Source organism: Leuresthes tenuis, unplaced genomic scaffold, assembly GCF_036924035.1.
Source record: "Leuresthes tenuis unplaced genomic scaffold, fLeuTen1.0.hap1 SCAF_21, whole genome shotgun sequence".
NCBI lineage: Eukaryota > Metazoa > Chordata > Actinopteri > Atheriniformes > Atherinopsidae > Leuresthes > Leuresthes tenuis.
In genome coordinates, this window is record NW_027325375.1 from 16,514,681 (window position 1) to 16,539,918 (window position 25,238).

At 42.7% G+C, this 25,238-nt stretch overlaps 10 non-coding genes across 10 annotated transcripts; all 10 read left to right on the forward strand.

Moving 5' to 3' along the window:
* The first annotated feature begins 1,614 nt into the window (after positions 1-1,614).
* trnam-cau (transfer RNA methionine (anticodon CAU)) lies at positions 1,615-1,687 on the forward strand. Its single transcript has one exon. It is a non-coding gene; the product is annotated as a tRNA-Met (tRNA).
* A 1,913-nt stretch (positions 1,688-3,600) lies between these two features.
* trnam-cau (transfer RNA methionine (anticodon CAU)) lies at positions 3,601-3,673 on the forward strand. Its single transcript has one exon. It is a non-coding gene; the product is annotated as a tRNA-Met (tRNA).
* Positions 3,674-5,586: 1,913 nt separating this feature from the next.
* On the forward strand, positions 5,587-5,659 carry trnam-cau (transfer RNA methionine (anticodon CAU)). Its single transcript has one exon. It is a non-coding gene; the product is annotated as a tRNA-Met (tRNA).
* A 2,845-nt stretch (positions 5,660-8,504) lies between these two features.
* Positions 8,505-8,577, forward strand: trnam-cau (transfer RNA methionine (anticodon CAU)). The gene has a single exon. It is a non-coding gene; the product is annotated as a tRNA-Met (tRNA).
* Positions 8,578-10,490: 1,913 nt separating this feature from the next.
* On the forward strand, positions 10,491-10,563 carry trnam-cau (transfer RNA methionine (anticodon CAU)). Its single transcript has one exon. It is a non-coding gene; the product is annotated as a tRNA-Met (tRNA).
* A 2,647-nt stretch (positions 10,564-13,210) lies between these two features.
* Positions 13,211-13,283, forward strand: trnam-cau (transfer RNA methionine (anticodon CAU)). The gene has a single exon. It is a non-coding gene; the product is annotated as a tRNA-Met (tRNA).
* Positions 13,284-14,866: 1,583 nt separating this feature from the next.
* On the forward strand, positions 14,867-14,939 carry trnam-cau (transfer RNA methionine (anticodon CAU)). The gene has a single exon. It is a non-coding gene; the product is annotated as a tRNA-Met (tRNA).
* Positions 14,940-16,850: 1,911 nt separating this feature from the next.
* On the forward strand, positions 16,851-16,923 carry trnam-cau (transfer RNA methionine (anticodon CAU)). Its single transcript has one exon. It is a non-coding gene; the product is annotated as a tRNA-Met (tRNA).
* A 1,913-nt stretch (positions 16,924-18,836) lies between these two features.
* Positions 18,837-18,909, forward strand: trnam-cau (transfer RNA methionine (anticodon CAU)). Its single transcript has one exon. It is a non-coding gene; the product is annotated as a tRNA-Met (tRNA).
* A 1,913-nt stretch (positions 18,910-20,822) lies between these two features.
* Positions 20,823-20,895, forward strand: trnam-cau (transfer RNA methionine (anticodon CAU)). Its single transcript has one exon. It is a non-coding gene; the product is annotated as a tRNA-Met (tRNA).
* The last annotated feature ends 4,343 nt before the right edge of the window (positions 20,896-25,238 follow it).

The following is a 25,238-nucleotide window of genomic DNA, read 5'->3' on the forward strand; positions in this document are numbered from 1 at the left end:
GTGAGCTCGAACCTCACACGGGGCAGATGTTTTCATGTGGTGTCCATAGCGCTTCCCCTCACTTACAGCTGGAAAGTTGGTGGCTCTGATTGCTTTCTGTTGTATCTACAGAACGTCAACTTGGAAGCTCAATCACTACAATCTGTGGAAGGTGTCAAATACAAGTTATGGGGATTCGAAACATCACTCTCTTAGAAAAACCTTCCAATCTCAAACACAAGTTATGGGGATTCAAACCATCTCTCTTGAAGAAAAGCCTTTCAATCTCACTTATTTACAGTCAATGTACAGCCAAAATTTGTCTCTGTGGTGGCTGCAGAAAGCCCATTCGGAAGGTCTATCACTCCAAACTGTGGAAGCTGTCAAATAAAAGTAAAGGGGATGCGAAACATCACTCTCTTAAAAAAGCCTTCCAATCTGGTGTCAAACACAAGTTATGGGGATTCAATCTAACTGATGTGCAGTAGGCATAATTTCAAGGTCGTGAGTTCGACCTTGCAATCTGGTGTCAAACACACATTTTGGGGATTCGAACCATCTCTCTTTTAGAAAAGTGTTTTAACCTGACTGATGTGGAGTAGGCAGCGTATCAGTGGCATCATCCCAAGGTCGTGAGTTCGACCCTCACACGGGGCAGATGTTTTGATGGGGGCTCTATAGCACTTCACCTCAGTTACAGCTGTAAAGTTGGTGGGTACAAGTTGCTCTGGTTGCTCTCTGTTGTGGCTGCAGAAAGCCCACTCTGAAGCTCAATGACTCTCAACTGTGGAAGGTGTCAAATACAAGTTATTGGGATTCGAAAAACATCACTCCCTCAGAAAAGCCTTTCAACCTGGTGTCAAACACAATTTATGTGGATTCAAACCATCTCTCTTTAAGAATAGCATTGCAATCTGACTGATGCGCAGTTGGCAGCGTGTCAGTGGCATAATTTCAAGGTCGTGAGCTCGACCCTCACACGGGGTAGTTGTTTTGATGTGGTGTCTATCGCACCTCACCTCAGTCACAGCTTGAAAGTTGGTGGGCACAAGTGGCTCCGGTTGATTTCTGTTGTGGATGCAGAAAATCAACTTGGAAGCTCAATCACGCCTAAGTGTGGAAGGTGTCAAATACAAGTTATGGAGATTCAAAAAGATATTCTCGTAGAAGAACCTTGTAATCTGGTGTCAAACACAATCAATGGGGATTCACGCCATCTCTCTTTAAGAAAAGCGTTGCAATCAGATCTTTGTCGTCTTTCAGTTTCTGCTCTCCTTATTATCCGCTGAAACTTGTCAAGTCAGACAAATTTTCCTTGGGTTTTGCCGTTACTGTCATAATAGAATATGCAGTGTGACAAAAGCACCTTTGCAGACTCTCCTTCTCTTGATATAGACTGACATGGGGCAAGTCAATCTAGTTTATCCAACGTGAAACTACCACTTTTGCAACTTTCCATAAACTTTCAAAATGAGAAGAAAAGCCAGATGAAGAAACTTGTGAGTTGAGTGTTTAACCTTTAGTCTAAACAACAGGTCATTTGAAGGACTACTTTTAGCAAAGTCTGCAGGACTAATGAATCAGTGTGGGAAAGTGAGTCTACCCTCACAATACATGTATTTTCAAGCTTTTCAGGCCTCGTTGGCGCAGTAGGCAGCGCGTCAGTCTCATAATCTGAAGGTCGTGAGTTCAACCCTCACACGGGGCATTGATTTTGATTAAAGGGTCAATAGCGCTTACCCTCAGTTACAGCTGGAAAGTTGCTGGCCACAAGTGCCTCCGGTTGCTCTCTGTGTTAGCTGCAGAAAGCCCACTGGGAAGGTCAATCACTCCAGAGTGTGGAAGGTGTAAAACACAAGTTATGGGGATTCGAACCATCTCTCCTTCAGAAAAATCTTGCAACTTACTGTCTAACATCATTTATGGAGATTCGAACAATCTCTTTATTGGAAAAGCGCTGCAGACTGACTGATGTGCAGTAAGCAGCATGTCAGGTTGTGAGCTCGAACCTCACACGGGGCAGATGTTTTGATGTGGTGTCCATAGCGCTTCCCCTCACTTACAGCTGGAAAGTTGGTGGGCACAAGTGGCTCTGATTGCTTTCTGTTGTATCTACAGAACGTCAACTTGGAAGCTCAATCACTACAATCTGTGGAAGGTGTCAAACACAAGTTATGGGGATTCGAAACATCACTCTCTTAGAAAAACCTTCCAATCTCAAACACAAGTTATGGGGATTCAAACCATCTCTCTTGAAGAAAAGCCTTGCAATCTCACTTATTTACAGTCAATGTACAGCCAAAATTTGTCTCTGTGGTGGCTGCAGAAAGCCCATTCGGAAGGTCTATCACTCCAAACTGTGGAAGCTGTCAAATAAAAGTAAAGGGGATGCGAAACATCACTCTCTTAAAAAAGCCTTCCAATCTGGTGTCAAACACAAGTTATGGGGATTCAATCTAACTGATGTGCAGTAGGCATAATTTCAAGGTCGTGAGTTCGACCTTGCAATCTGGTGTCAAACACACATTTTGGGGATTCGAACCATCTCTCTTTTAGAAAAGTGTTTTAACCTGACTGATGTGGAGTAGGCAGCGTATCAGTGGCATCATCCCAAGGTCGTGAGTTCGACCCTCACACGGGGCAGATGTTTTGATGGGGGCTCTATAGCACTTCACCTCAGTTACAGCTGTAAAATTGGTGGGTACAAGTTGCTCTGGTTGCTCTCTGTTGTGGCTGCAGAAAGCCCACTCTGAAGCTCAATGACTCTCAACTGTGGAAGGTGTCAAATACAAGTTATTGGGATTCGAAAAACATCACTCCCTCAGAAAAGCCTTTCAACCTGGTGTCAAACACAGTTTATGTGGATTCAAACCATCTCTCTTTAAGAAAAGCATTGCAATCTGACTGATGCGCAGTTGGCAGCGTTTCAGTGGCATAATTTCAAGGTCGTGAGCTCGACCCTCACACGGGGTAGATGTTTTGATGTGGTGTCTATCGCACCTCACCTCAGTCACAGCTTGAAAGTTGGTGGGCACAAGTGGCTCCGGTTGATTTCTGTTGTGGATGCAGAAAATCAACTTGGAAGCTCAATCACGCCTAAGTGTGGAAGGTGTCAAATACAAGTTATGGAGATTCAAAAAGATATTCTCGTAGAAGAACCTTGTAATCTGGTGTCAAACACAATCAATGGGGATTCACGCCATCTCTCTTTAAGAAAAGCGTTGCAATCAGATCTTTGTCGTCTTTCAGTTTCTGCTCTCCTTATTATCCGCTGAAACTTGTCAAGTCAGACAAATTTTCCTTGGGTTTTGCCGTTACTGTCATAATAGAATATGCAGTGTGACAAAAGCACCTTTGCAGACTCTCCTTCTCTTGATATAGACTGACATGGGGCAAGTCAATCTAGTTTATCCAACGTGAAACTACCACTTTTGCAACTTTCCATAAACTTTCAAAATGAGAAGAAAAGCCAGATGAAGAAACTTGTGAGTTGAGTGTTTAACCTTTAGTCTAAACAACAGGTCATTTGAAGGACTACTTTTAGCAAAGTCTGCAGGACTAATGAATCAGTGTGGGAAAGTGAGTCTAGCCTCACAATACATGTATTTTCAAGCTTTTCAGGCCTCGTTGGCGCAGTAGGCAGCGCGTCAGTCTCATAATCTGAAGGTCGTGAGTTCAACCCTCACACGGGGCATTGATTTTGATTAAAGGGTCAATAGCGCTTACCCTCAGTTACAGCTGGAAAGTTGCTGGCCACAAGTGCCTCCGGTTGCTCTCTGTGTTAGCTGCAGAAAGCCCACTGGGAAGGTCAATCACTCCAGAGTATGGAAGGTGTAAAACACAAGTTATGGGGATTCGAACCATCTCTCCTTCAGAAAAATCTTGCAACTTACTGTCTAACATCATTTATGGAGATTCGAACAATCTCTTTATTGGAAAAGCGCTGCAGACTGACTGATGTGCAGTAAGCAGCATGTCAGGTTGTGAGCTCGAACCTCACACGGGGCAGATGTTTTGATGTGGTGTCCATAGCGCTTCCCCTCACTTACAGCTGGAAAGTTGGTGGGCACAAGTGGCTCTGATTGCTTTCTGTTGTATCTACAGAACGTCAACTTGGAAGCTCAATCACTCCAATCTGTGGAAGGTGTCAAATACAAGTTATGGGGATTCGAAACATCACTCTCTTAGAAAAACCTTCCAATCTCAAACACAAGTTATGGGGATTCAAACCATCTCTCTTGAAGAAAAGCCTTGCAATCTCACTTATTTACAGTCAATGTACAGCCAAAATTTGTCTCTGTGGTGGCTGCAGAAAGCCCATTCAGAAGGTCTATCACTCCTAACTGTGGAAGCTGTGAAATAAAAGTAAAGGGGATGCGAAACATCACTCTCTTAAAAAAGCCTTCCAATCTGGTGTCAAACACAAGTTATGGGGATTCAATCTAACTGATGTGCAGTAGGCATAATTTCAAGGTCGTGAGTTCGACCTTGCAATCTGGTGTCAAACACACATTTTGGGGATTCGAACCATCTCTCTTTTAGAAAAGGGTTTTAACCTGACTGATGTGGAGTAGGCAGCGTATCAGTGGCATCATCCCAAGGTCGGGAGTTCGACCCTCACACGGGGCAGATGTTTTGATGGGGACTCTATAGCACTTCACCTCAGTTACAGCTGTAAAGTTGGTGGGTACAAGTTGCTCTGGTTGCTCTCTGTTGTGGCTGCAGAAAGCCCACTCTGAAGCTCAATGACTCTCAACTGTGGAAGGTGTCAAATACAAGTTATTGGGATTCGAAAAACATCACTCCCTCAGAAAAGCCTTTCAACCTGGTGTCAAACACAGTTTATGTGGATTCAAACCACCTCTCTTTAAGAAAAGCATTGCAATCTGACTGATGTGCAGTTGGCAGCGTTTCAGTGGCATAATTTCAAGGTCGTGAGCTCGACCCTCACACGGGGTAGATGTTTTGATGTGGTGTCTATCGCACCTCACCTCAGTCACAGCTTGAAAGTTGGTGGGCACAAGTGGCTCCGGTTGATTTCTGTTGTGGATGCAGAAAATCAACTTGGAAGCTCAATCACGCCTAAGTGTGGAAGGTGTCAAAAACAAGTTATGGAGATTCAAAAAGATATTCTCGTAGAAGAACCTTGTAATCTGGTGTCAAACACAATCAATGGGGATTCACGCCATCTCTCTTTAAGAAAAGCGTTGCAATCAGATCTTTGTCGTCTTTCAGTTTCTGCTCTCCTTATTATCCGCTGAAACTTGTCAAGTCAGACAAATTTTCCTTGGGTTTTGCCGTTACTGTCATAATAGAATATGCAGTGTGACAAAAGCACCTTTGCAGACTCTCCTTCTCTTGATATAGACTGACATGGGGCAAGTCAATCTAGTTTATCCAACGTGAAACTACCACTTTTGCAACTTTCCATAAACTTTCAAAATGAGAAGAAAAGCCAGATGAAGAAACTTGTGAGTTGAGTGTTTAACCTTTAGTCTAAACAACAGGTCATTTGAAGGACTACTTTTAGCAAAGTCTGCAGGACTAATGAATCAGTGTGGGAAAGTGAGTCTACGCTCACAATACATGTATTTTCAAGATTCTCAGGCCTCGTTGGCGCAGTAGGCAGCGCGTCAGTCTCATAATCTGAAGGTCGTGAGTTCAACCCTCACACGGGGCATTGATTTTGATTAAAGGGTCAATAGCGCTTACCCTCAGTTACAGCTGGAAAGTTGCTGGCCACAAGTGCCTCCGGTTGCTCTCTGTGTTAGCTGCAGAAAGCCCACTGGGAAGGTCAATCATTCCAGAGTGTGGAAGGTGTAAAACACAAGTTATGGGGATTCGAACCATCTCTCCTTCAGAAAAATCTTGCAACTTACTGTCTAACATCATTTATGGAGATTCGAACAATCTCTTTATTGGAAAAGCGCTGCAGACTGACTGATGTGCAGTAAGCAGCATGTCAGGTTGTGAGCTCGAACCTCACACGGGGCAGATGTTTTGATGTGGTGTCCATAGCGCTTCCCCTCACTTACAGCTGGAAAGTTGGTGGGCACAAGTGGCTCTGATTGCTTTCTGTTGTATCTACAGAACGTCAACTTGGAAGCTCAATCACTACAATCTGTGGAAGGTGTCAAATACAAGTTATGGGGATTCGAAACATCACTCTCTTAGAAAAACCTTCCAATCTCAAACACAAGTTATGGGGATTCAAACCATCTCTCTTGAAGAAAAGCCTTGCAATCTCACTTATTTACAGTCAATGTACAGCCAAAATTTGTCTCTGTGGTGGCTACAGAAAGCCCATTCGGAAGGTCTATCACTCCAAACTGTGGAAGCTGTCAAATAAAAGTAAAGGGGATGTGAAACATCACTCTCTTAAAAAAGCCTTCCAATCTGGTGTCAAACACAAGTTATGGGGATTCAATCTAACTGATGTGCAGTAGGCATAATTTCAAGGTCGTGAGTTCGACCTTGCAATCTGGTGTCAAACACACATTTTGGGGATTCGAACCATCTCTCTTTTAGAAAAGTGTTTTAACCTGACTGATGTGCAGTAGGCAGCGTATCAGTGGCATCATCCCAAGGTTGAGAGTTCGACCCTCACACGGGGCAGATGTTTTGATGGGGGCTCTATAGCACTTCACCTCAGTTACAGCTGTAAAGTTGGTGGGTACAAGTTGCTCTGGTTGCTCTCTGTTGTGGCTGCAGAAAGCCCACTCTGAAGCTCAATGACTCTCAACTGTGGAAGGTGTCAAATACAAGTTATTGGGATTCGAAAAACATCACTCCCTCAGAAAAGCCTTTCAACCTGGTGTCAAACACAATTTATGTGGATTCAAACCATCTCTCTTTAAGAATAGCATTGCAATCTGACTGATGCACAGTTGGCAGCGTGTCAGTGGCATAATTTCAAGGTCGTGAGCTCGACCCTCACACGGGGTAGTTGTTTTGATGTGGTGTCTATCGCACCTCACCTCAGTCACAGCTTGAAAGTTGGTGGGCACAAGTGGCTCCGGTTGATTTCTGTTGTGGATGCAGAAAATCAACTTGGAAGCTCAATCACGCCTAAGTGTGGAAGGTGTCAAATACAAGTTATGGAGATTCAAAAAGATATTCTCGTAGAAGAACCTTGTAATCTGGTGTCAAACACAATCAATGGGGATTCACGCCATCTCTCTTTAAGAAAAGCGTTGCAATCAGATCTTTGTCGTCTTTCAGTTTCTGCTCTCCTTATTATCCGCTGAAACTTGTCAAGTCAGACAAATTTTCCTTGGGTTTTGCCGTTACTGTCATAATAGAATATGCAGTGTGACAAAAGCACCTTTGCAGACTCTCCTTCTCTTGATATAGACTGACATGGGGCAAGTCAATCTAGTTTATCCAACGTGAAACTACCACTTTTGCAACTTTCCATAAACTTTCAAAATGAGAAGAAAAGCCAGATGAAGAAACTTGTGAGTTGAGTGTTTAACCTTTAGTCTAAACAAGAGGTCATTTGAAGGACTACTTTTAGCAAAGTCTGCAGGACTAATGAATCAGTGTGGGAAAGTGAGTCTATCCTCACAATACATGTATTTTAAAGCTTTTCAGGCCTCGTTGGCGCAGTAGGCAGCGCGTCAGTCTCTCTGTTGTGGCTGCAGAAAGCCCACTCTGAAGCTCAATGACTCTCAACTGTAGAAGGTGTCAAATACAAGTTATTGGGATTCGAAAAACATCACTCCCTCAGAAAAGCCTTTCAACCTGGTGTCAAACACAATTTATGTGGATTCAAACCATCTCTCTTTAAGAATAGCATTGCAATCTGACTGATGCGCAGTTGGCAGCGTGTCAGTGGCATAATTTCAAGGTCGTGAGCTCGACCCTCACACGGGGTAGTTGTTTTGATGTGGTGTCTATCGCACCTCACCTCAGTCACAGCTTGAAAGTTGGTGGGCACAAGTGGCTCCGGTTGATTTCTGTTGTGGATGCAGAAAATCAACTTGGAAGCTCAATCACGCCTAAGTGTGGAAGGTGTCAAATACAAGTTATGGAGATTCAAAAAGATATTCTCGTAGAAGAACCTTGTAATCTGGTGTCAAACACAATCAATGGGGATTCACGCCATCTCTCTTTAAGAAAAGCGTTGCAATCAGATCTTTGTCGTCTTTCAGTTTCTGCTCTCCTTATTATCCGCTGAAACTTGTCAAGTCAGACAAATTTTCCTTGGGTTTTGCCGTTACTGTCATAATAGAATACGCAGTGTGACAAAAGCACCTTTGCAGACTCTCCTTCTCTTGATATAGACTGACATGGGGCAAGTCAATCTAGTTTATCCAACGTGAAACTACCACTTTTGCAACTTTCCATAAACTTTCAAAATGAGAAGAAAAGCCAGATGAAGAAAGTTGTGAGTTGAGTGTTTAACCTTTAGTCTAAACAAGAGGTCATTTGAAGGACTACTTTTAGCAAAGTCTGCAGGACTAATGAATCAGTGTGGGAAAGTGAGTCTATCCTCACAATACATGTATTTTAAAGCTTTTCAGGCCTCGTTGGCGCAGTAGGCAGCACGTCAGTCTCATAATCTGAAGGTCGTGAGTTCAACCCTCACACGGGGCATTGATTTTGATTAAAGGGTCAATACCGCTTACCCTCAGTTACAGCTGGAAAGTTGCTGGCCACAAGTGCCTCCGGTTGCTCTCTGTGTTAGCTGCAGAAAGCCCACTGGGAAGGTCAATCACTCCAGAGTGTGGAAGGTGTTAAACACAAGTTATGGGGATTCGAACCATCTCTCCTTCAGAAAAATCTTGCAACTTACTGTCTAACATCATTTATGGAGATTCGAACAATCTCTTTATTGGAAAAGCGCTGCAGACTGACTGATGTGCAGTAAGCAGCATGTCAGGTTGTGAGCTCGAACCTCACACGGGGCAGATGTTTTGATGTGGTGTCCATAGCGCTTCCCCTCACTTACAGCTGGAAAGTTGGTGGGCACAAGTGGCTCTGATTGCTTTCTGTTGTATCTACAGAACGTCAACTTGGAAGCTCAATCACTCCAATCTGTGGAAGGTGTCAAATACAAGTTATGGGGATTCGAAACATCACTCTCTTAGAAAAACCTTCCAATCTCAAACACAAGTTATGGGGATTCAAACCATCTCTCTTGAAGAAAAGCCTTGCAATCTCACTTATTTACAGTCAATGTACAGCCAAAATTTGTCTCTGTGGTGGCTGCAGAAAGCCCATTCGGAAGGTCTATCACTCCAAACTGTGGAAGCTGTCAAATAAAAGTAAAGGGGATGCGAAACATCACTCTCTTAAAAAAGCCTTCCAATCTGGTGTCAAACACAAGTTATGGGGATTCAATCTAACTGATGTGCAGTAGGCATAATTTCAAGGTCGTGAGTTCGACCTTGCAATCTGGTGTCAAACACACATTTTGGGGATTCGAACCATCTCTCTTTTAGAAAAGTGTTTTAACCTGACTGATGTGGAGTAGGCAGCGTATCAGTGGCATCATCCCAAGGTCGGGAGTTCGACCCTCACACGGGGCAGATGTTTTGATGGGGGCTCTATAGCACTTCACCTCAGTTACAGCTGTAAAGTTGGTGGGTACAAGTTGCTCTGGTTGCTCTCTGTTGTGGCTGCAGAAAGCCCACTCTGAAGCTCAATGACTCTCAACTGTGGAAGGTGTCAAATACAAGTTATTGGGATTCGAAAAACATCACTCCCTCAGAAAAGTCTTTCAACCTGGTGTCAAAAACAATTTATGTGGATTCAGACCATCTCTCTTTAAGAAAAGCATATCAATCTGACTGATGCGCAGTTGGCAGCGTGTCAGTGGCATAATTTCAAGGTCGTGAGCTCGACCCTCACACGGGGTAGTTGTTTTGATGTGGTGTCTTTCGCACCTCACCTCAGTCACAGCTTGAAAGTTGGTGGGCACAAGTGGCTCCGGTTGATTTCTGTTGTGGATACAGAAAATCAACTTGGAAGCTCAATCACGCCTAAGTGTGGAAGGTGTCAAATACAAGTTATGGAGATTCAAAAAGATATTCTCGTAGAAGAACCTTGTAATCTGGTGTCAAACACAATCAATGGGGATTCACGCCATCTCTCTTTAAGAAAAGCGTTGCAATCAGATCTTTGTCGTCTTTCAGTTTCTGCTCTCCTTATTATCCGCTGAAACTTGTCAAGTCACACAACTTTTCCTTGGGTTTTGCCGTTACTGTCATAATAGAATACGCAGTGTGACAAAAGCACCTTTGCAGACTCTCCTTCTCTTGACATAGACTGACATGGGGCAAGTCAGTCAAGTTTATCCAACGTGAAACTACCTCTTTTGCAACTTTCCATAAACTTTCAAAATGAGAAGAAAAGCCAGATGAAGAAACTTGTGAGTTGAGTGTTTAACCTTTAGTCTAAACAACAGGTCATTTGAAGGACTACTTTTAGCAAAGTCTGCAGGACTAATGAATCAGTGTGGGAAAGTGAGTCTAGGCTCAGAATACATGTATTTTTAAGCTTTTCAGGCCTCGTTGGCGCAGTAGGCAGCGCGTCAGTCTCATAATCTGAAGGTCGTGAGTTCAACCCTCACACGGGGCATTGATTTTGATTATAGGGTCAATAGCGCTTACCCTCAGTTACAGCTGGAAAGTTGCTGGCCACAAGTGCCTCCGGTTGCTCTCTGTGTTAGCTGCAGAAAGCCCACTGGGAAGGTCAATCACTCCAGAGTGTGGAAGGTGTCAAACACAAGTTATGGGGATTCAAACCATCTCTCCTCAGATAAATCTTGCAACTTACTGTCTAACATCATTTATGGAGATTCGAACAATCTCTTTATTGGAAAAGCGCTGCAGACTGACTGATGTGCAGTAAGCAGCATGTCAGGTTGTGAGCTCGAACCTCACACGGGACAGATGTTTTGATGTGGTGTCCATAGCGCTTCCCCTCACTTACAGCTGGAAAGTTGGTGGGCACAAGTGGCTCTGATTGCTTTCTGTTGTATCTACAGAACGTCAACTTGGAAGCTCAATCACTCCAATCTGTGGAAGGTGTCAAATACAAGTTATGGGGATTCGAAACATCACTCTCTTAGAAAAACCTTCCAATCTCAAACACAAGTTATGGGGATTCAAACCATCTCTCTTGAAGAAAAGCCTTGCAATCTCACTTATTTACAGTCAATGTACAGCCAAAATTTGTCTCTGTGGTGGCTGCAGAAAGCCCATTCGGAAGGTCTATCACTCCAAACTGTGGAAGCTGTCAAATAAAATTAAAGGGGATGCGAAACATCACTCTCTTAAAAAAGCCTTCCAATCTGGTGTCAAACACAAGTTATGGGGATTCAATCTAACTGATGTGCAGTAGGCATAATTTCAAGGTCGTGAGTTCGACCTTGCAATCTGGTGTCAAACACACATTTTGGGGATTCGAACCATCTCTCTTTTAGAAAAGTGTTTTAACCTGACTGATGTGCAGTAGGCAGCGTATCAGTGGCATCATCCCAAGGTCGTGAGTTCGACCCTCACACGGGGCAGATGTTTTGATGGGGGCTCTATAGCACTTCACCTCAGTTACAGCTGTAAAGTTGGTGGGTACAAGTTGCTCTGGTTGCTCTCTGTTGTGGCTGCAGAAAGCCCACTCTGAAGCTCAATGACTCTCAACTGTGGAAGGTGTCAAATACAAGTTATTGGGATTCGAAAAACATCACTCCCTCAGAAAAGCCTTTCAACCTTGTGTCAAACACAATTTATGTGGATTCAAACCATCTCTCTTTAAGAAAAGCATTGCAATCTGACTGATGTGCAGTTGGCAGCGTGTCAGTGGCATAATTTCAAGGTCGTGAGCTCGACCCTCACACGGGGTAGATGTTTTGATGTGGTGTCTATCGCACCTCACCTCAGTCACAGCTTGAAAGTCTGTGGGCACAAGTGGCTCCGGTTGATTTCTGTTGTGGATGCAGAAAATCAACTTGGAAGCTCAATCACGCCTAAGTGTGGAAGGTGTCAAATACAAGTTATGGAGATTCAAAAAGATATTCTCGTAGAAGAACCTTGTAATCTGGTGTCAAACACAATCAATGGGGATTCACGCCATCTCTCTTTAAGAAAAGCGTTGCAATCAGATCTTTGTCGTCTTTCAGTTTCTGCTCTCCTTATTATCCGCTGAAACTTGTCAAGTCACACAACTTTTCCTTGGGTTTTTCCGTTACTGTCATAATAGAATACGCAGTGTGACAAAAGCACCTTTGCAGACTCTCCTTCTCTTGACATAGACTGACATGGGGCAAGTCAGTCAACTTTATCCAACGTGAAACTACCTCTTTTGCAACTTTCCATAAACTTTCAAAATGAGAAGAAAAGCCAGATGAAGAAACTTGTGAGTTGAGTGTTTAACCTTTAGTCTAAACAACGGGTCATTTGAAGGACTACTTTTAGCAAAGTCTGCAGGACTAATGAATCAGTGTGGGAAAGTGAGTCTAGGCTCACAATACATGTATTTTTAAGCTTTTCAGGCCTCGTTGGCCGTACCCGCCGGTTTTTGGACTGCCTCAGAGGTCCTAACACTTCCGAACACATTCTGTCAGGTCCGAACAAGGTCCGAACACTTTCCTAACGACATCAAAGAGTTCCTAACGAGGTCCGAACAAGGTCCGAACAAGGTCCGAACACAGGTCCGAACACAGCCAAAAATGGGGCAAAAGGGACACGTGACGTGACGTCGGAGGGGGCGCGGTTAACGCTTTTGAGTGTCGGCCATATTTTTCTTCGCATACACTTGTGACAAGCACGGGAACAAGGTTTGTAAACTTGATTAATACTCATAAAAGTAACGCCATGTATAAGCCGAATGTTAAACCGTGGGACAAACAATATGCAATTTAATCTTCCGTCCTCTCGGCACTTTATCCAAGTTGTATTTCAACTTCCTTGTAACGTAGCCATTTTGCCAATGGAAGTTCTGCCTGTAATAGCGTCGCTGTTCATACCAGCATTGTGTGGCGACGGTGGGGATGTTAGTGATATGACAGAATCAGAAGACAAATAGTAACTGATTTTTTTGTTTATTTGCCTTATAAACTCTGCCGATTCCTCGGGGAAAGCCTTAAAATTATATATTATATCAAATAACCTTTAGTCTAAACAACAGGTCATTTGAAGGACTACTTTTAGCAAAGTCTGCAGGACTAATGAATCAGTGTGGGAAAGTGAGTCTAGGCTCACAATACATGTATTTCCAAGCTTTTCAGGCCTCGTTGGCGCAGTAGGCAGCGCGTCAGTCTCATAATCTGAAGGTCGTGAGTTCAACCCTCACACGGGGCATTGATTTTGATTATAGGGTCAATAGCGCTTACCCTCAGTTACAGCTGGAAAGTTGCTGGCCACAAGTGCCTCCGGTTGCTCTCTGTGTTAGCTGCAGAAAGCCCACTGGGAAGGTCAATCACTCCAGAGTGTGGAAGGTGTCAAACACAAGTTATGGGGATTCGAACCATCTCTCCTTCAGAAAAATCTTGCAACTTACTGTCTAACATCATTTATGGAGATTCGAACAATCTCTTTATTGGAAAAGCGCTGCAGACTGACTGATGTGCAGTAAGCAGCATGTCAGGTTGTGAGCTCGAACCTCACACGGGGCAGATGTTTTGATGTGGTGTCCAAAGCGCTTCCCCTCACTTACAGCTGGAAAGTTGGTGGGCACAAGTGGCTCTGATTGCTTTCTGTTGTATCTACAGAACGTCAACTTGGAAGCTCAATCACTACAATCTGTGGAAGGTGTCAAATACAAGTTATGGGGATTCGAAACATCACTCTCTTAGAAAAACCTTCCAATCTCAAACTCAAGTTATGGGGATTCAAACCATCTCTCTTGAAGAAAAGCCTTGCAGTCTCACTTATTTACAGTCAATGTACAGCCAAAATTTGTCTCTGTGGTGGCTGCAGAAAGCCCATTCGGAAGGTCTATCACTCCAAACTGTGGAAGCTGTCAAATAAAAGTAAAGGGGATGCGAAACATCACTCTCTTAAAAAAGCCTTCCAATCTGGTGTCAAACACAAGTTATGGGGATTCAATCTAACTGATGTGCAGTAGGCATAATTTCAAGGTCGTGAGTTCGACCTTGCAATCTGGTGTCAAACACACATTTTGGGGATTCGAACCATCTCTCTTTTAGAAAAGTGTTTTAACCTGACTGATGTACAGTAGGCAGCGTATCAGTGGCATCATCCCAAGGTCGTGAGTTCGACCCTCACACGGGGCAGATGTTTTGATGGGGGCTCTATAGCACTTCACCTCAGTTACAGCTGTAAAGTTGGTGGGCACAAGTGGCTCCGGTTGATTTCTGTTGTGGATGCAGAAAATCAACTTGGAAGCTCAATCACGCCTAAGTGTGGAAGGTGTCAAATACAAGTTATGGAGATTCAAAAAGATATTCTCGTAGAAGAACCTTGTAATCTGGTGTCGAACACAATCAATGGGGATTCTCGCCATCTCTCTTTAAGAAAAGCGTTGCAATCAGATCTTTGTCGTCTTTCAGTTTCTGCTCTCCTTATTATCCGCTGAAACTTGTCAAGTCAGACAACTTTTCCTTGGGTTTTGCCGTTACTGTCATAATAGAATACGCAGTGTGACAAAAGCACCTTTCCAGACTCTCCTTCTCTTGACATAGACTGACATGGGGCAAGTCAGTCAAGTTTATCCAACGTGAAACTACCTCTTTTGCAACTTTCCATAAACTTTCAAAATGAGAAGAAAAGCCAGATGAAGAAACTTGTGAGTTGAGTGTTTAACCTTTAGTCTAAACAACAGGTCATTTGAAGGACTACTTTTAGCAAAGTCTGCAGGACTAATGAATCAGTGTGGGAAAGTGAGTCTAGGCTCACAATACATGTATTTTTAAGCTTTTCAGGCCTCGTTGGCGCAGTAGGCAGCGCGTCAGTCTCATAATCTGAAGGTCGTGAGTTCAACCCTCACACGGGGCATTGATTTTGATTATAGGGTCAATAGCGCTTACCCTCAGTTACAGCTGGAAAGTTGCTGGCCACAAGTGCCTCCGGTTGCTCTCTGTGTTAGCTGCAGAAAGCCCACTGGGAAGGTCAATCACTCCAGAGTGTGAGGTGTCAAACACAAGTTATGGGGATTCGAACCATCTCTCCTTCAGAAAAATCTTGCAACTTACTGTCTAACATCATTTATGGAGATTCGAACAATCTCTTTATTGGAAAAGCGCTGCAGACTGACTGATGTGCAGTAAGCAGCATGTCAGGTTGTGAGCTCGAACCTCACACGGGGCAGATGTTTTGATGTGGTGTCCATAGCGCTTCCCCTCACTTACAACTGGAAAGTTGGTGGGCACAAGTGGCTCTGATTGCTTTCTGTTGTATCTACAGAACGTCAACTTGGAAGCTCAATCACTACAATCTGTGGAAGGTGTCAAATACAAGTTATGGGGATTCGAAACATCACTCTCTTAGAAAAACCTTCCAATCTCAAACTCAAGTTATGGGGATTCAAACCATCTCTCTTGAAGAAAAGCCTTGCAGTCTCACTTATTTACAGTCAATGTACAGCCAAAATTTGTCTCTGTGGTGGCTGCAGAAAGCCCATTCGGAAGGTCTATCACTCCAAACTGTGGAAGCTGTCAAATAAAAGTAAAGGGGATGCGAAACATCACACTCTTAAAAAAGCCTTCCAATCTGGTGTCAAACACAAGTTATGGGGATTCAATCTAACTGATGTGCAGTAGGCATAATCTCAAGGTCGTGAGTTCGACCTTGCAATCTGGTGTCAAACACACATTTTGGGGATTCGAACCATCTCTCTTTTAGAAAAGTGTTTTAACCTGACTGATGTGCAGTAGGCAGCGTATCAGTGGCATCATCCCAAGGTCGTGAGTTCGACCCTCACACGGGGCAGATGTTTTGATGGGGGCTCTATAGCACTTCACCTCAGTTACAGCTGTAAAGTTGGTGGGTACAAGTTGCTCTGGTTGCTCTCTGTTGTGGCTGCAGAAAGCCCACTCTGAAGCTCAATGACTCTCAACTGTGGAAGGTGTCAAATACAAGTTATTGGGATTCGAAAAACATCACTCCCTCAGAAAAGCCTTTCAACCTTGTGTCAAACACAATTTATGTGGATTCAAACCATCTCTCTTTAAGAAAAGCATTGCAATCTGACTGATGTGCAGTTGGCAGCGTGTCAGTGGCATAATTTCAAGGTCGTGAGCTCGACCCTCACACGGGGTAGATGTTTTGATGTGGTGTCTATCGCACCTCACCTCAGTCACAGCTTGAAAGTTGGTGGGCACAAGTGGCTCCGGTTGATTTCTGTTGTGGATGCAGAAAATCAACTTGGAAGCTCAATCACGCCTAAGTGTGGAAGGTGTCAAATACAAGTTATGGAGATTCAAAAAGATATTCTCGTAGAAGAACCTTGTAATCTGGTGTCAAACACAATCAATGGGGATTCACGCCATCTCTCTTTAAGAAAAGCGTTGCAATCAGATCTTTGTCGTCTTTCAGTTTCTGCTCTCCTTATTATCCGCTGAAACTTGTCAAGTCAGACAACTTTTCCTTGGGTTTTGCCGTTACTGTCATAATAGAATACGCAGTGTGACAAAAGCACCTTTCCAGACTCTCCTTCTCTTGACATAGACTGACATGGGGCAAGTCAGTCAAGTTTATCCAACGTGAAACTACCTCTTTTGCAACTTTCCATAAACTTTCAAAATGAGAAGAAAAGCCAGATGAAGAAACTTGTGAGTTGAGTGTTTAACCTTTAGTCTAAACAACAGGTCATTTGAAGGACTACTTTTAGCAAAGTCTGCAGGACTAATGAATCAGTGTGGGAAAGTGAGTCTAGGCTCAGAATACATGTATTTTTAAGCTTTTCAGGCCTCGTTGGCGCAGTAGGCAGCGCGTCAGTCTCATAATCTGAAGGTCGTGAGTTCAACCCTCACACGGGGCATTGATTTTGATTAAAGGGTCAATAGCGCTTACCCTCAGTTACAGCTGGAAAGTTGCTGGCCACAAGTGCCTCCGGTTGCTCTCTGTGTTAGCTGCAGAAAGCCCACTGGGAAGGTCAATCACTCCAGAGTGTGGAAGGTGTCAAACACAAGTTATGGGGATTCGAACCATCTCTCCTTCAGAAAAATCTTGCAACTTACTGTCTAACATCATTTATGGAGATTCGAACAATCTCTTTATTGGAAAAGCGCTGCAGACTGACTGATGTGCAGTAAGCAGCATGTCAGGTTGTGAGCTCGAACCTCACACGGGGCAGATGTTTTGATGTGGTGTCCAAAGCGCTTCCCCTCACTTACAGCTGGAAAGTTGGTGGGCACAAGTGGCTCTGATTGCTTTCTGTTGTATCTACAGAACGTCAACTTGGAAGCTCAATCACTACAATCTGTGGAAGGTGTCAAATACAAGTTATGGGGATTCAAAACATCACTCTCTTAGAAAAACCTTCCAATCTCAAACTCAAGTTATGGGGATTCAAACCATCTCTCTTGAAGAAAAGCCTTGCAGTCTCACTTATTTACAGTCAATGTACAGCCAAAATTTGTCTCTGTGGTGGCTGCAGAAAGCCCATTCGGAAGGTCTATCACTCCAAACTGTGGAAGCTGTCAAATAAAAGTAAAGGGGATGTGAAACATCACTCTCTTAAAAAAGCCTTCCAATCTGGTGTCAAACACAAGTTATGGGGATTCAATCTAACTGATGTGCAGTAGGCATAATTTCAAGGTCGTGAGTTCGACCTTGCAATCTGGTGTCAAACACACATTTTGGGGATTCGAACCATCTCTCTTTTAGAAAAGTGTTTTAACCTGACTGATGTGCAGTAGGCAGCGTATCAGTGGCATCATCCCAAGGTCGTGAGTTCGACCCTCACACGGGGCAGATGTTTTGATGGGGGCTCTATAGCACTTCACCTCAGTTACAGCTGTAAAGTTGGTGGGTACATGTTTCTCTGGTTGCTCTCTGTTGTGGCTGCAGAAAGCCCACTCTGAAGCTCAATGACTCTCAACTGTGGAAGGTGTCAAATACAAGTTATTGGGATTAGAAAAACATCACTCCCTCAGAAAAGCCTTTCAACCTTGTGTCAAACACAATTTATGTGGATTCAAACCATCTCTCTTTAAGAAAAGCATTGCAATCTGACTGATGTGCAGTTGGCAGCGTGTCAGTGGCATAATTTCAAGGTCGTGAGCTCGACCCTCACACGGGGTAGATGTTTTGATGTGGTGTCTATCGCACCTCACCTCAGTCACAGCTTGAAAGTTGGTGGGCACAAGTGGCTCCGGTTGATTTCTGTTGTGGATGCAGAAAATCAACTTGGAAGCTCAATCACGCCTAAGTGTGGAAGGTGTCAAATACAAGTTATGGAGATTCAAAAAGATATTCTCGTAGAAGAACCTTGTAATCTGGTGTCAAACACAATCAATGGGGATTCACGCCATCTCTCTTTAAGAAAAGCGTTGCAATCAGATCTTTGTCGTCTTTCAGTTTCTGCTCTCCTTATTATCCGCTGAAACTTGTCAAGTCAGACAACTTTTCCTTGGGTTTTGCCGTTACTGTCATAATAGAATACGCAGTGTGACAAAAGCACCTTTCCAGACTCTCCTTCTCTTGACATAGACTGACATGGGGCAAGTCAGTCAAGTTTATCCAACGTGAAACTACCTCTTTTGCAACTTTCCATAAACTTTCAAAATGAGAAGAAAAGCCAGATGAAGAAACTTGTGAGTTGAGTGTTTAACCTTTAGTCTAAACAACAGGTCATTTGAAGGACTACTTTTAGCAAAGTCTGCAGGACTAATGAATCAGTGTGGGAAAGTGAGTCTAGGCTCAGAATACATGTATTTTTAAGCTTTTCAGGCCTCGTTGGCGCAGTAGGCAGCGCGTCAGTCTCATAATCTGAAGGTCGTGAGTTCAACCCTCACACGGGGCATTGATTTTGATTAAAGGGTCAATAGCGCTTACCCTCAGTTACAGCTGGAAAGTTGCTGGCCACAAGTGCCTCCGGTTGCTCTCTGTGTTAGCTGCAGAAAGCCCACTGGGAAGGTCAATCACTCCAGAGTGTGGAAGGTGTCAAACACAAGTTATGGGGATTCGAACCATCTCTCCTTCAGAAAAATCTTGCAACTTACTGTCTAACATCATTTATGGAGATTCGAACAATCTCTTTATTGGAAAAGCGCTGCAGACTGACTGATGTGCAGTAAGCAGCATGTCAGGTTGTGAGCTCGAACCTCACACGGGGCAGATGTTTTGATGTGGTGTCCAAAGCGCTTCCCCTCACTTACAGCTGGAAAGTTGGTGGGCACAAGTGGCTCTGATTGCTTTCTGTTGTATCTACAGAACGTCAACTTGGAAGCTCAATCACTACAATCTGTGGAAGGTGTCAAATACAAGTTATGGGGATTCAAAACATCACTCTCTTAGAAAAACCTTCCAATCTCAAACTCAAGTTATGGGGATTCAAACCATCTCTCTTGAAGAAAAGCCTTGCAGTCTCACTTATTTACAGTCAATGTACAGCCAAAATTTGTCTCTGTGGTGGCTGCAGAAAGCCCATTCGGAAGGTCTATCACTCCAAACTGTGGAAGCTGTCAAATAAAAGTAAAGGGGATGTGAAACATCACTCTCTTAAAAAAGCCTTCCAATCTGGTGTCAAACACAAGTTATGGGGATTCAATCTAACTGATGTGCAGTAGGCATAATTTCAAGGTCGTGAGTTCGACCTTGCAATCTGGTGTCAAACACACATTTTGGGGATTCGAACCATCTCTCTTTTAGAAAAGTGTTTTAACCTGACTGATGTGCAGTAGGCAGCGTATCAGTGGCATCATCCCAAGGTCGTGAGTTCGACCCTCACACGGGGCAGATGTTTTGATGGGGGCTCTATAGCACTTCACCTCAGTTACAGCTGTAAAGTTGGTGGGTACATGTTTCTCTGGTTGCTCTCTGTTGTGGCTGCAGAAAGCCCACTCTGAAGCTCAATGACTCTCAACTGTGGAAGGTGTCAAATACAAGTTATTGGGATTAGAAAAACATCACTCCCTCAGAAAAGCCTTTCAACCTTGTGTCAAACACAATTTATGTGGATTCAAACCATCTCTCTTTAAGAAAAGCATTGCGATCTGACTGATGTGCAGTTGGCAGCGTGTCAGTGGCATAATTTCAAGGTCGTGAGCTCGACCCTCACACGGGGTAGATGTTTTGATGTGGTGTCTATCGCACCTCACCTCAGTCACAGCTTGAAAGTTGGTGCGCACAAGTGGCTCCGGTTGATTTCTGTTGTGGATGCAGAAAATCAACTTGGAAGCTCAATCACGCCTAAGTGTGGAAGGTGTCAAATACAAGTTATGGAGATTCAAAAAGATATTCTCGTAGAAGAACCTTGTAATCTGGTGTCGAACACAATCAATGGGGATTCACGCCATCTCTCTTTAAGAAAAGCGTTGCAATCAGATCTTTGTCGTCTTTCAGTTTCTGCTCTCCTTATTATCCGCTGAAACTTGTCAAGTCAGACAACTTTTCCTTGGGTTTTGCCGTTACTGTCATAATAGAATACGCAGTGTGACAAAAGCACCTTTGCAGACTCTCCTTCTCTTGACATAGACTGACATGGGGCAAGTCAGTCAAGTTTATCCAACGTGAAACTACCTCTTTTGCAACTTTCCATAAACTTTCAAAATGAGAAGAAAAGCCAGATGAAGAAACTTGTGAGTTGAGTGTTTAACCTTTAGTCTAAACAACAGGTCATTTGAAGGACTACTTTTAGCAAAGTCTGCAGGACTAATGAATCAGTGTGGGAAAGTGAGTCTAGGCTCAGAATACATGTATTTTTAAGCTTTTCAGGCCTCGTTGGCGCAGTAGGCAGCGCGTCAGTCTCATAATCTGAAGGTCGTGAGTTCAACCCTCACACGGGGCATTGATTTTGATTATAGGGTCACTATATCCACTTTTCTCTATTCTCTTATCTTCTCAACATTGTTTACACACACCTCTGCACTTATTGCAAGGTTTATCATCTGTTTAATTTTCATGTTTCTTGTGGGATTCGAACCTGTATTGTGGCAACACCCCAACATACCACAGTGCTTTGGACGTTACTAAAGCCTACTGTAGGGGGCAGCACACAAAATGTGTATAACTGTAAATGTAAATAAGTCTCCCATCATTTTTCCCCTCTTTTTTTGGTACACTCAATTATTTGAGAGACTAGTGTTATAATTGGCTTTGATCTTAGACATTATAAATTCATATTCTGTATTTTCCTAAATGTTCCTAGCTGGTACTTTTCCACTCTGCTCATACTGCACAATCGATGACCTTAAAAGGGTCCAAGACTTTAGAATGACATAAACAACTGGGTCAGACAAAACATCTCTAGTAGAGTAGATAGGTCTGGTACATTAGATCCACGCCTAAAACAGCACTCACACACACACACACACATTGTTTTTCACATCCAAAGAACACAACAAGGACAGCAGCTGGCCTGATCATGCCACTAAAAACTGGCCAATTATACTCTGACAAGTGTGAAAACAACTTCTGTGAGATAAAGCTGAATATAAATATGACATGTTTCCGGATAACGGGGCTCGGCCTGACGGATTTCCTGCGGGAGCTCTGTCACTTCGAGACCAGCGCTGCAATATACTTTACTATGTGACCACTGATAAATACTTTTTTAATAAACGATTTCTCCAGCTTGTTCTTGGGCTTCCAATGAAAAAATCGGGCCAACACTAGCTATCTATCTGTATCACTATTTGTGCAACACAAGTGAATGAAACAAATTCCAAATTGAGCAAAGAAAGTATTTTTAAAAAATCTTTGGTTGAGACAAAGAGTGTTGGGTTTTATTAATAAATGTAAAATAATTCTCCAAGTAATTCTGGCTTCACTTTTGACAATTGCATTAAATGGATGTCACTCACACTCACTGTCGTCCTGTTTTGCAAATGGAAATTAAATAAAAATGTGAAGGCTGTTCTTGGTTCAAGTAAAATGATCAAACTTTATTAACATTGTAACAATAATCACACAGTAACAGATGAGCAATCATCTGCGAACAGACAGACAGACACTTAATGTAAACTTAACGCCGCAGTTAAAACGTCGCATGAAATGGAAGCTGTCCAAGCGCACTGCAGACCTCCATGGGTGGAAGAGTTTGACCACTGAAGACACACCTGTGAAAAACAAAGTCAGCCGCTGCCCAATTGCCAGTACCCCTCCTCCCACAAGTGGAGTGGTAACAGTGTGTGTGTGTGTGTGTGTGTGGCACACAGTTTTTCAAACGTATATTTGATAAAGAATTTTATCATTTTTACCCACCTGACTGGCTGCAGCAGTCCTGGTCAACATAGATGACCTCAGGTTCTACTTGGCCCGTATTCTTGTATCGAGTGACGATGCCATGGCACAACTCTTCCAACCCTGCACCTTCACCCGTTGTCAGAACAGAGTTCAGAACCTGGCCAAACTCGTTGCCGATGTTTGTCATCCATGCAGCACTGTCCCCAATAGCGCCAGCCAGCTTCTTGGTGATCTGTAAAACAAACACTACTTTCAAACTGTTTGTTGTAATTATACACGTGTGCGTGTGTCAAACCGACATTCAAGCACTTGCACCTGTTATCATATTCCTCTTTTTTTGGGGGGGGGGGGCAATAAATATAGCTTTCCCAGTGATAACTACTAATACAACCAATTCTCCGCAACAACCAAAAGATTCATCGCACACAAGGCCTTGAAATTGATTTTGGTCAAGACAGAGGTTTCAGAATATGAAGATCAAATTCAGAGTCTGACAGTGACTTTTAGAAGAGGATGACATTAAACATCAGCTATCTCCTAAACGAGAATGAACCACAGCTAGACAGCAGCAGGCCCCAGGACCAAGTGGTCAGCAGCCAAGCTGAGATTGAGATCTTACTTATGTTTTGTAAATGTTCAAAGTTCTAAAAAAGTTCAAATGAATAATACATGATAGTTATACCAAAAAACCTTGCTTCATTTGCACATTTCTTGAATGTTTTCCATCCTTTTTATTTTTTAATCACAATTTACTGAAAAAAACTAATTGCACTTTAATACATAAATGTGATCATATTAAATGTTAATCATGTATGTTGTTTATATTGCTTGTAATTGGGATGAAGTAAATATCTGTAAAGTATTTTAACATAAAATTGTTTGATTGTGTTTAATGAAAAACCCCAAAAATGCAGCGGGTCCACCAGACCAACAAACATTGCCTGAGTAACAAAAATATGACCAGAACACAAGGGTTAATACATCTGGACACATCTGTCTGCTCTGCTCAAACACATAACCAGGCTCCGTTACCAGAGTGGAGAAAACGCCACAGATAGCCGACGAATTACTATTGCACTGACGGACAATAAATGCAAAAAGAATAGTTAACATCTTAAGGCTTTCCCCGAGGAATCGGCATAGTTTATACAATGAACAATGTTGTATTTTGCAGTAGAAGAAAGGGCAACACTGAAGGATCAGGAATCCGAGAATAAGCTTATTTTCATACGTTCTGCATGATTTGGGATTTTATGTATAAAATGAATTCCTTCACTCAAACTATGTTAAAACTGCTTTGTCCTTCATATTTAACAATTTCTAGATGGACTTCAACAAAGAACAACATTGGATTTTGCAGTAGATGAAAGAGCAAATCTGAAGGATCAGGAATCCGAGAATAAGCTTATTTTTATACGTTCTGCATGATTTGGGATTTTATGTATAAAATTAATTCCTTCACTCAAACCAAGTGAAAACTGATTTGTCCTTCATATTTATCAATGTCTAGATAGATTTCAACAAAGAACAAGGTTGTATTTTACAGTATAGGAAAGAGCAACACTGGAGGATCAGGAATCCGAGAAAAAGCTTGCTTTCATGAGTTCTGCACAATTTCGGATTTTCCTGTAAATGAATTGCTTTGCTCAAACCAAGTTAAAATTGCTTTGTCCTTCATAGTTATCCATGTCTAAAAATGTATCAAGCATAAAGTTCCTCATATTACCCTGAGTGAGAAAGAAGCATCCCTTTGGTTGAGCAATACATTCCTTTTGAGGAGATATGCATGATTTCGGATTTTGCTATAAAATTCATTCCTTCACTCAAACCAAGTCCTTTGTCCTTCATATTTATCGATGTCTAGATCGTTTTCAACTTCTTCTACTGCAAAGTCTAATGTTGTTCTTTGTTGAAGTCGATCTAGACATCGATAAATATGAAGGAAAAAGCAGTTTTAACATAGTTTGAGTGAAGGAATTTATTTAATAGCAAAATCCGAAATCCGCTTTTGATGGTGTATATTCGGGCATACGAACCTTTTCTTACCCGCCTTTTACAAACTATGGTCGGACATTCAAACCTTATTGTAGCCGAACACATACACTCCTGCTTTTGATGATGTATGGTTGGGCATTCGCACCTTTTCTTAACCATTTTTCAGTAATTATTGGTGTACATTCAGACCTTCTTGCAGCTGAACACCTCCGCTCCCGCTTTTGATGGTGTATAGTCTGGCTTTCGAGCCTTTTCTTCCCCGGTTTTTACAAATTATGGTTGGACTTTCAGACCTTGCAGCCGAAAACCTCTGCTCCCACTTTTTATCATACATTGTCGGGCATTCGCACCTTGTCTTACCCGTTTTTTACAAACTTTAGTCAGAAATTCACACCTTGCAGCTGAATCACCCTTTTTTGATCATGTATGGTCTGGCAATACTACCTTTTCTTACCCGTTTGTGAGTAATTATGGCTGGACATTCACACCTACTTGCAGCCGAACACAAATTCTCCCGCTTTTGATGATGTATGGTCCGGCATTCTAGTCTTTTCTAACACATTTTTCAGCAATTATGGTCGGACATTCACACCTTCTCACAGCCGAACATTTCCGCTCCCGAATTTGATGGTGTATAGTCGGGCATTCTCATCCTTTCTCATCAGCTTTTTACAAATTATGATCTGACATTCACACCTACTTGCAGTCGAACAGCTCTGCTCCCGCTATTGATTATGTTTGGTTGGATATTCGAACCTTTTCTTAACCCTCTGGGGTCCGAGCTCATTTTGGTCGTTTTTGAATACTTTTGCTTTTGCCTTTATATAACCACAAAAAAATTGTTTGGCATACCCATGCTTGGTATCTTTTTTTTCAACACAACTTCATCTATATGATCTAATAGTTATTTTTTCACTTTGACTTACTTTATTAACACATTGAGCCCAAAAA